The sequence below is a fragment of the Silurus meridionalis genome, chromosome 8 (genome assembly GCF_014805685.1).
Source record: "Silurus meridionalis isolate SWU-2019-XX chromosome 8, ASM1480568v1, whole genome shotgun sequence".
Lineage (NCBI taxonomy): Eukaryota > Metazoa > Chordata > Actinopteri > Siluriformes > Siluridae > Silurus > Silurus meridionalis.
The window spans coordinates 4,829,052-4,838,689 of record NC_060891.1 but is presented as its reverse complement, the minus strand read 5'-3'; positions in this window follow the sequence as shown (position 1 = coordinate 4,838,689).

Genomic DNA, 9,638 nt, shown 5'->3' with positions numbered 1-9,638 from the left:
AGCAAAAAAGTATGTATATGAACATAGGTTTGTATCTATAATTCTTACAACTTGGAATAACTGATGGTTTAAATTGATGTATTATTATTATTATTATTATTATTATTATTATTATTATTATTATTGTAGTTGTTATTATTATTATTATTAATATTATTATTGTTTTTATTATTTTTATTATTAATATTATAGTGATGATTATATGTATTATATGTTTTATATGTGTTATTATTATTTTATTTTATTATTATCATTATTTTTTTCATTATTATAATGATGGTGACGATTATATATATTATATGCAATATATGTATTATTTGTAATAATAATACATATTGTAATATATATATATATATATATATATATATATAGATATATATATATAGATAGATAGATAGATAGATAGATAGATAGATAGATAGATAGATAGATAGATAGATAGATAGATAGATATAGATATGTAGATTTATTATTATTATTATTATTATTATTATTATTATTATAAGCAGAAGGAGAAAAAGAACAAGAGGAAGAAGAAGAACAAGAAGAACACAGATTTGGACAGACTTGTCCATAAAATATTGCACTGCTTTCATTCTTTATCTACATATATTATTCTACTAAATTATATATTATATGTTATATTGTATAAACTATATATTGCATTAGATGTTCTTCAATATGCTCTGAGGTTCCCTAAACTCCTGAAGCACTGTTGTGGTAAAGGTGCTCTGAAGGACGAGCTGTTTGTGAGATGTGGGAAAACTGGAACTTGCAGATTTTTTGTGTTTACCTAATGATTTTATTTTCCGAAGGACAAACAAGTAACCAGTCTGTAGCCTCTATAAATTATTACAGAACACAAAAACAACAGATTCTTCATGTCCTACTGTCGGACTGAATCGAATTTTTTTTTTTTTTTTTTTTTTTTTTATGAAAAGGGAAAAAAAAGGGAAAAAAAGAATTCCTTCATCATTTCATTGTAGAGGGAGCCCCCTAGTGATGAGAAAATATTCTGCACCTGGTCTAAAGAGTTTTTATAATAGTTGATTTCATGATTAATCAGTTTGCTAAATTGCAGAAACACAAAAGTGTATTTGGTTTGGGGAAATATTGAGAAAGACTTTACTCATTGAGATTATTCTTCATAACCTATATTTATTTATAATTATCTATAGCATTATTTATAGTAATAATGTATTTTTCTGTCTCTCTCTCTCTCTCTCTCTCACTTGCTATATATCCAAAAGAATCATAAGAAAAGCCAAAAGTGAGTTTATTTATTACTTTATTATCTGTTATCTATAGTTAATGTTTTTTTATCTTTATTTATTATTTTATTATTTCCATTTTCCTAGTTTTTATTGTTTTTCCGAATGGTAATTGTTCAAAAAATCATAATGCATTACATGACAGAGAGTAAGAGAAAGAAATAGAAAGAGAGAGAGAGAGAGGGAGGGAGAGAGGAAGCGAGAGAGAATGGGATGCCAGTATGCCCGCTGGTCTCCAGCACCCGGAAGGATTTCTAGCACACCTTATTAAACACTACTTGATAGGGTCAATAGCTCCCTCTCCGAAACACAATCCTAGAACAATTTCAATTTTAATAGCTTTTACTATGTATTTCATCAGAGGAATAAAGTGAAATAGAGAGTCCCCCCCCCCACCAACGTTGAAATAGAGCCATCAAAAAGTGGCACCGACACATTCCAGCCCGGGAGCTTGGCGTAATTATCCCAGTGGATGTGGGCCTCAGAAGCTCGGTCAGCCTCGTTCATCATTTCCAGCAGGCCCTTGCCTCTGCCTGCTAATTTCATCCCAGGGATTAGCTTGGCTCACTTGTCTATCTAGTTATACTTCTGCGTAGGGGTGTAAAATATCACCTCTTTCCATTTATAATAAGGCCAGGCGAGGCCACGCACCGATGCATGCGCATGGCTACGGCTCACTCTTGTGGGAAGTGACCGAGGAGAGGAAGTGAAGGTGAACAAGTGTGTGTGTGTGTGTGTGTGTGCCTGCCTTAGCTGCAGGGCAAGGAAGAAAAAAAGGAAAAACTGAGTTACAAATACCTCCAGAGTATCCTGAAAGTAGAAGACACTTAAGCACATACTGTACGTGCAGAACAAGTGTGTGACATCTTATTAGAAGATGGCGAACAAATCTGCTCTCGCACAGATCATTTGCTGCCCGTTTGTCAACTTCACCCTCCGCTTCGCACGTTCCGTGCTTAATTACACTGTATTGTGTTTAAAGGGGCAATTAAAGGCAATCGCACAGTGCCAGGCTTGGCCTTAATTACACACTCGCAATAAGACCCGAGTAACACTCCGCTTCTCCGTACGGCAGTACCGCGAGCATCGAGCTGTTACATGCTGGCGCAGAAATCCCAATTACTTACAGCAACGTATCAGTAATCATGTTGTTACTACTCCAAAATGTGCTTCTCAAACGAATAAAATAATCCCATCACAATGCAGTGACATGACAAACCCCATATCAGGGCAAGCAAGCTCTATTTCTGTCCCCGTCCATCTGAAAACATTTAGGGCTCACGCTTATCACTCAGCGAAAGGTGATCGAGTCGCACCCAAATCGAAACAGAGAGACTGAAAAATATAATTAACCTTTCTTACAACCAGGTCAAGCAACCAATTGTTATTCGTTTTTGATATGACAGCGCTCTGAGGCAGCGCGGGCCCGGGGAACCTCGAGCCCTGAGACGTAAATTGCGATCAAATGAAAACAAGAAAGCTGAATTAATACAACTGTATGGAGTAAAGAGCTCAGCGGCACCTGGGAGATCCCCTGCAGCAGTGCGAAGTCAAATCGCTATTTCACCCGGTCCGTTTATCTACTGGACTTTAGAGTTTCAGTGCAGAAGCCGTGCTATCGCTATATACTAAACAAACTAGCAGCATTTCACACGTGGTATTTATCTTTTACTGTAATAAAAAACTGTGCATGTCAAATTATCAACATATAGTCAACACCTGCACACGGGTGGGTACAAATGTAAATCGAGATTGAGTCTGTCCTGTGATATCATGTTCACAATAAACCCTTTTAAAAAAACATCAGAATTACTCTTTTCATTATTATAGAGTTACAGATAAACACTTTCTGTGGTTCCAGATCTCTTAGATGTTAGCTGGTGTACTTGATAAAGACCTTTTATACATTTCAACATAATATAGAGGTATAACCAGTGGTGGGCAGTAACGAAGTAAATGTAATTCATTACTATATTTGAGTAGGTTTTTCGTCTGGCAGCAAGCGACCAATCAGGGACTGGTTTTGATTGGCGCTTGGTATCTACTCATCACCAACATACAGTTCAGCGTCAGTTCAACAGCAAGAGAAAGAGAAATAAATGATGGAAGAAACTCCTGACTCGAACCTGCCACAACACCCGTGACCTTATTTACGCGATTGTTTTTTGAAGTAGTTGAAAAGAAGGTTTATGGCTCATGATCATTTGAATAGATATCAATCAACTCATAAATATCATTCTATTAATAGATTGATGTGCTAATAGTAACATCAGAGTCATTAGAGTCACCAGGGAACCTTTATACAGTGAGGAAAATAAGTATTTGAACACCCTGCTATTTTGCAAGTTCTCCCACTTAGAAATCATGGAGGGGTCTGAAATTGTCATCGTAGGTGCATGTCCACTGTGAGAGACATAATCTAAAAAAAATCTCCTCCACACAGATCTTCTCTAGATCAGTCAGGTTTCTGGCCTGTTGCTGAGAAACACGGAGTTTGAGCTCCCTCCAAAGATTCTTTATTGGGTTTAGGTCTGGAGACTGGCTAGGCCACGCGAGAACCTTGATATGCTCCTTACAGAGCCACTCCTTGGTTATCCTGGCTGTGTGCTTCGAGTCATTGTCATGTTAGAAGACCCAGCCTCGACCCATCTTCAATGCTCTAACTGAGGGAAGGAGGTTGTTCCCCAAAATCTTGCAATACATGGCCCCGGTCATCCTCTCCTTAATACAGTGCAGTCGCCCTGTTCCATGTGCAGAAAAACACCCCCAAAGCATGATGCTACCACAACAGTAACTTTGGAACGGTGGTCCCAGCTCTTTTCAGGTCATTGACCAGCTCCTCCCGTGTAGTTCTGGGCTGATTTCTCACCTTCCTTAGGATCATTGAGACCCCACGAGGTGAGATCTTGCATGGAGCCCCAGTCCGAGGGAGATTGACAGTCATGTTTAGCTTCTTCCATTTTCTAATGATTGCTCCAACAGTGGACCTTTTTTCACCAAGCTGCTTGCCAAATTCCCCGTAGCCATTTCCAGCCTTGTGGAGGTGTACAATTTTGTCTCTAGTGTCTTTGGACAGCTCTTTGGTCTTGGATGTTTGTAGTTGGATTCTTACTGATTGTATTAGGTGGACAGGTGTCTTCATGCAGCTAACGACCTCAAACAGGTGCATCTAATTTAGGATAATAAATGTAGTGGAGGTGGACATTTTAAAGACTAACAGGTCTTTGAGGGTCAGAATTCTAGCTGATAGACAGGTGTTCAAATACTTATTTGCAGCTGTATCATACAAATAAATAGTTTAAAAATCATATATCGTGATTTCTGGATTTTTTTTTAGATTATGTCTCTCACAGTGGACATGCACCTACGATGACAATTTCAGACCCCTCCATGATTTGTAAGTGGGGGAACTTGCAAAATAGCAGGTTGCTCAAATACTTATTTTCCTCATTGTAAATATATATATAGGTTCCCTGGTGGTCTAGTGGTTAGAATGTGGCCCGGGTTCGATCCCCGGTCAGGGAACTAACCCCAGCCACTTTCAGTGCCGGTCCCAAGCCCGTGTAAAAACGTGCCAAATCAAACATGCGGATGAGCCGCTGTGGCGACCCCTAATGGGAGAAGCTGAAAGAAAGTAAGTATATATATATATATATATATAAAGAAGACAGAATCTAATTGTGTGTGTCTGTTATACAACTGAACTGCTCTTCTGGCACTGTACTTCACTGTTATTCTCCAGCCTGTAGCTTGTACTTAATTGAAAGTCAGGAAATCATATTGTTCATTACTTTGGCTTCTTGTGCTAGCAATCAGTGTGGCTTATTAATATTTACAACCTAATGCATGTAGCACTCGTTACACACACACACACACACACACACACAGGAGTCAGTGCATCGTAATGATATATCTGATGATTAACAGAATACTTCTACTGTAGATGATCAACAAGCAATGAGCCATATTTCATACTGGGTCATATCTGTATCCATATCTGGACACTTTAAATTTTTCATTGAGGAAGTAGAAAAAATAAACTCAACAATTTAATTTATTTTACTGTACTGTTTAACCTGAATTTCTTACATTATTATTATTATTATTATTATTATTGTTGTTATTTTTGTTATTACTATTATAGTATTACAGCATAATGAACTCTTTAGCCTTCTCATTAAAACTAGTTGTATATGTCATTAGAATATAAGGTCTAAATCTTTTTGTTTTTTTATCCTGGCTTCCTCCTGAATTTCTCTAAAATGCTAATAAAAGGGTGCCGTGAGCCACGCTTTCATTCATGCATAAAGACAGATATTAATTGAATCACCCTCTCTTCTATCTGCTATCCATAGAAGGCCACGCACCACATCAGGTGTGCAGGATCATCAATGATGACATTTCTATCCCACAATGCCAGGGGCACACTGTGATTCATCATTTACTTCTCTGAAGGTTAAACTTAGATAACCTGCCTTTGGCATTTAATCAGTTACATGTTAAATACTCTTTTAGTAATAAAATTATATATATATATATATATATATATATATATATATATATATATATATATATATATATATATATATATATATAAAACTTTATTGCTTTTCAAATGAGGTTCTTTTGTATAATGGATTTAATGACTTTGTTAGGGCTCTACACTGTCACATCAGTGTGTAAAACTAATGGCATGTGCAAAAAAATAAAAAATTGCAACGATTTTCATCCAAATGGCTTTGCTAATCACAGTGTGTAAATTAGAAATACGTGCACCATAGGCAGAGATTTAGAGACACAACTTGGATTCGGATGCTCTTGTTCTCAACGATATCTGGTGTTAGTTTGGACATGATGTGATCCACACGGAAAGGAAAGGAAAGGAAAGGAAAGGAAAGGAAAGGAAAGGAAAGGAAAGGAAAGGAAAGGAAAGGAAAGGAAAAAGAAACACTTCCCCTTTTTTGCTTTCTTCCATTTATCTCTGTTGAAATTATACTAATGAAAAGAAAAGAAGAAATTCTCAATTGCTTTTTTTCCTTTCTTTTGTTTGTCTGTGTTGAAACTATACTATAGAAATTATAGTAAGAAAGAAAAGAAAAGAAAAGAAAAGAGAAGAAAAGAAAAAAAGAAACACTTGCACTTTTTTCCTTCTTTTTTCTTAAGCATTTGTTTGTGTTGAAATTTTACCATTAAAATTATACTAAAGAAAAGAAAAGAAAAGTAGAAATTCTCAATTGCTTTTTTTCTTTCTTTCTTTGTCTGTGTTGAAACTATACTATAGAAATAATACTAAAGAAAGAAAAGAAAAGAAAAGAAAAAAGAAACACCTGCACTTCTTTCTTTCTCTTCTTTCTTAAGTATTTGTTTGTGTGTTTAAATTATACCATTGAAATTATACTAAAGAAAAGAAAAGAAAAGAAGAAATTCTCAATTGCTTTTTTTTCTTTCTTTCGTTTGTCTGTGTTGAAACTATACTATAGAAATTATACTAAAGAAAAGAAAAGAAAAGAAAAGAAAAGAAAAGAAAAGAAAAGAAAAGAAAAGAAAAGAAAAGAAAAGAAAAGAAAAGAAAAAACGTTGACCATGGCATAGTTGTTAGTGCAGGTGAGCTGATCAGAAACTGCTGATCTTCTAAAAGTCTCAGAATTTACACCTGGTATAAACGTGTCTGATTGGTAACACTTTGTTCACTGCTATGAGCCGACAGCCAAATCTATAGCAGCTCAAGTAACCAACCGTAACAGTCTGTATAGTATCAGAAAGCAGACGTACTAAACGCTAAGAAAGTCTGAAATTCATGTGAATATTTTGTATATTCTGCTTTTCACTCAGATTGCTGTAGATAATATCTGAAAAGGTGGATCCTAGTGGTTAAGGCATTGGTTAAGGCATCTAAAGGTCATGAGTTCGAATCGCACCTACGCCAAAAGAGCATCTGCCAAATGCCACAAATGCTATTTTGGGCCCTACTGCATATATAAATGAAGTTAAGAATCTTCTTTTCGGTTTCTAAGCTACTGCTGAATTCCAGCAAAAAATAAAAAGAAGGCAGCTAAAATCCACTAATAAAAATAACATAGAAATGCATTTTCTACAAATGTAAAACAAACCCCTTCCATACTTCAGTGTCTGGGTTGCCCTTCAAAGCCCAGATGTGCTTGTTTCCCGTCCACTGACACCCATATAAATGGCTTTATTATCTCCCATTGTGGCAGGGGAAGCTGGCATGGTCTGGCCCAATGAATCACCGCTCGTATCCTGCTCGGCTGGCCCGGCTCCAGCTCTTGTTGTCTCATTAGGGGCTGCGTCCCCCGAAACGCTGCAGCGACAATAACTCACCTGCATTAAAAGCCTAAACCAGCGCCTGAGTGGCAGCACGGCCGGCTAATGAGGGGCGTTTGGGAAAATTGTTGACAGAGCATTTCAAAGAAGGGGAGTTGCCCACCGGTAATCTCCCAGCAGCCGACGGAGTCGACTCGGATGAAGATGGATCCACTAGCAGGTCCTTGGGAACTTCTGCATTAGCGCTTGACAACCTGAAATGCTCTTGTCATCAATGAGCGTGTGATTTGCCCACGGGGCACTTAGTGGGGGAACAAGGAGCCGTCAGGATGACAGATTGCAGAATAAGGAGGACTGGTAGGGGGGGAGGGTATGAGAAATGAACGTTTTGTTGTGAGGGCAACCACAGAGAGTGACAGTTCTGTGGTCCTTGTGTCGGTAGACTTATTCTAAACTAAATGGGGGCAATGGGAGATGTTCACTTTTAGGTTCATTCATGTATATGAATATATATCAGAGGCATGACTCGCTTCAAAAAGAGGTGTGTGAAGATGTGGCGTCTAGACTTTATAGACAGAAGATGTGGTGTCTAGACTTCATAGACAGTTAATAAGGGGGGCTTTTTACTTGTCACAGTGAAATTCTTTCTTCGCATATCCCATAGGGAGATGGGGTCAGAGTGCCGGCTCAGCTATGATACAGCACCTCTGGAGCACAAAGTGTTAAGGGTCTTGCTCAAGAGACCCAAGAGTGGCCACTTGGCGATTCTGGGGCTTGAACTTCTGACCTTCCAATCAGCAACACAGCTACTGTATATATAACCCTATAAATGCTGGCAACCAAAACCTCAAATGTCCTAATGAGTCATGAATGAATATGACTTTAAAAAAATTTTAAAACACCTTGGTCCATCCCTATTATTATTATTATTATTATTATTATTATTATTAATACTGAATACCGTCTTACTGACAACACGACTAACAATTTCGATGATCTTGTTTGTGAAGAATGAAAAAAGGACTTGTTATTCTGATGGGAATGAGATGTTCATTGACACAAATACTTACTTTTAAGAGATCAACTAAGGATTTTGATATGTACAGGCTTTTGCAAGAAATCCAATGTTTTGTGCTGTTTGTACAAATTGTTCTGAGAAATGCACTTTACTGGCTTGCAAATATTAAGGATGGTTCGAGAAATGCTCCGAAGCAGCTGAAAAAAACTGTAATTAAGCAGATCTTTCAGGACAGAACACTGGGGCTTTCTGATATCCTCCTAAGACGTTTGTATCATCACATTTAATTCGCCATAATTAATAGGCATACTTAATTTGTACCCCAGATATCATTCATTTATTCACATTAAGGAATTGCTTTATCTCGTTTCAGTTTCACAGTGGAGCTGGAGCTTTGGGTATGGGCCTATCAAGGAATCATGCACAGACACATGAGGCAATAATAATCAGTATTTACAGTTTTTCTCAGCTGCTTTGGAGCATTTCTCGAATCATCCTTAATATTTGCAAGCCAGTAAGTGCATTTCTTAAAACAATTTGAACAAACAGCACATTGGATTTCTTGCAAAAGCCTGTATTTTTCTCAGAATCCTTGTTGTCATTTTGTAGATTGTCCAAGAGAGGGCGCCAAATTGTTCATTTTGTTTATTTACACATTTTTTTTTTACAATTACTGTATTGTGTGCTTTTGTAAAATAAAGTAAACCGATAGAGGGCGCTCTCTGCCATGTCATCTCTCTTCACAAACAAATAAAACAACCTGAATATCAGTGAATATTTGCCTCACAGACATAATATATATATATGTATAGAACCCTCGCAATGTCTTTTACATAAACCACATTCACATCGAATAAAAAATATTCTCTGATTATGTAATTGGTATGATTTATACCATAAATCCCATAAAACCAAAACCATAAATCAGTATAATTATGATAAAAGCTTCTTGACTTGACTTGAAGTGGTGCAATTTCTCCGGTATCACCTCATTAACTGTCCGTGTAGAAACATAGCAAAGGTTCCGTTTGATGTCTTGATGATTTACGTAATTTAAACCACCATTA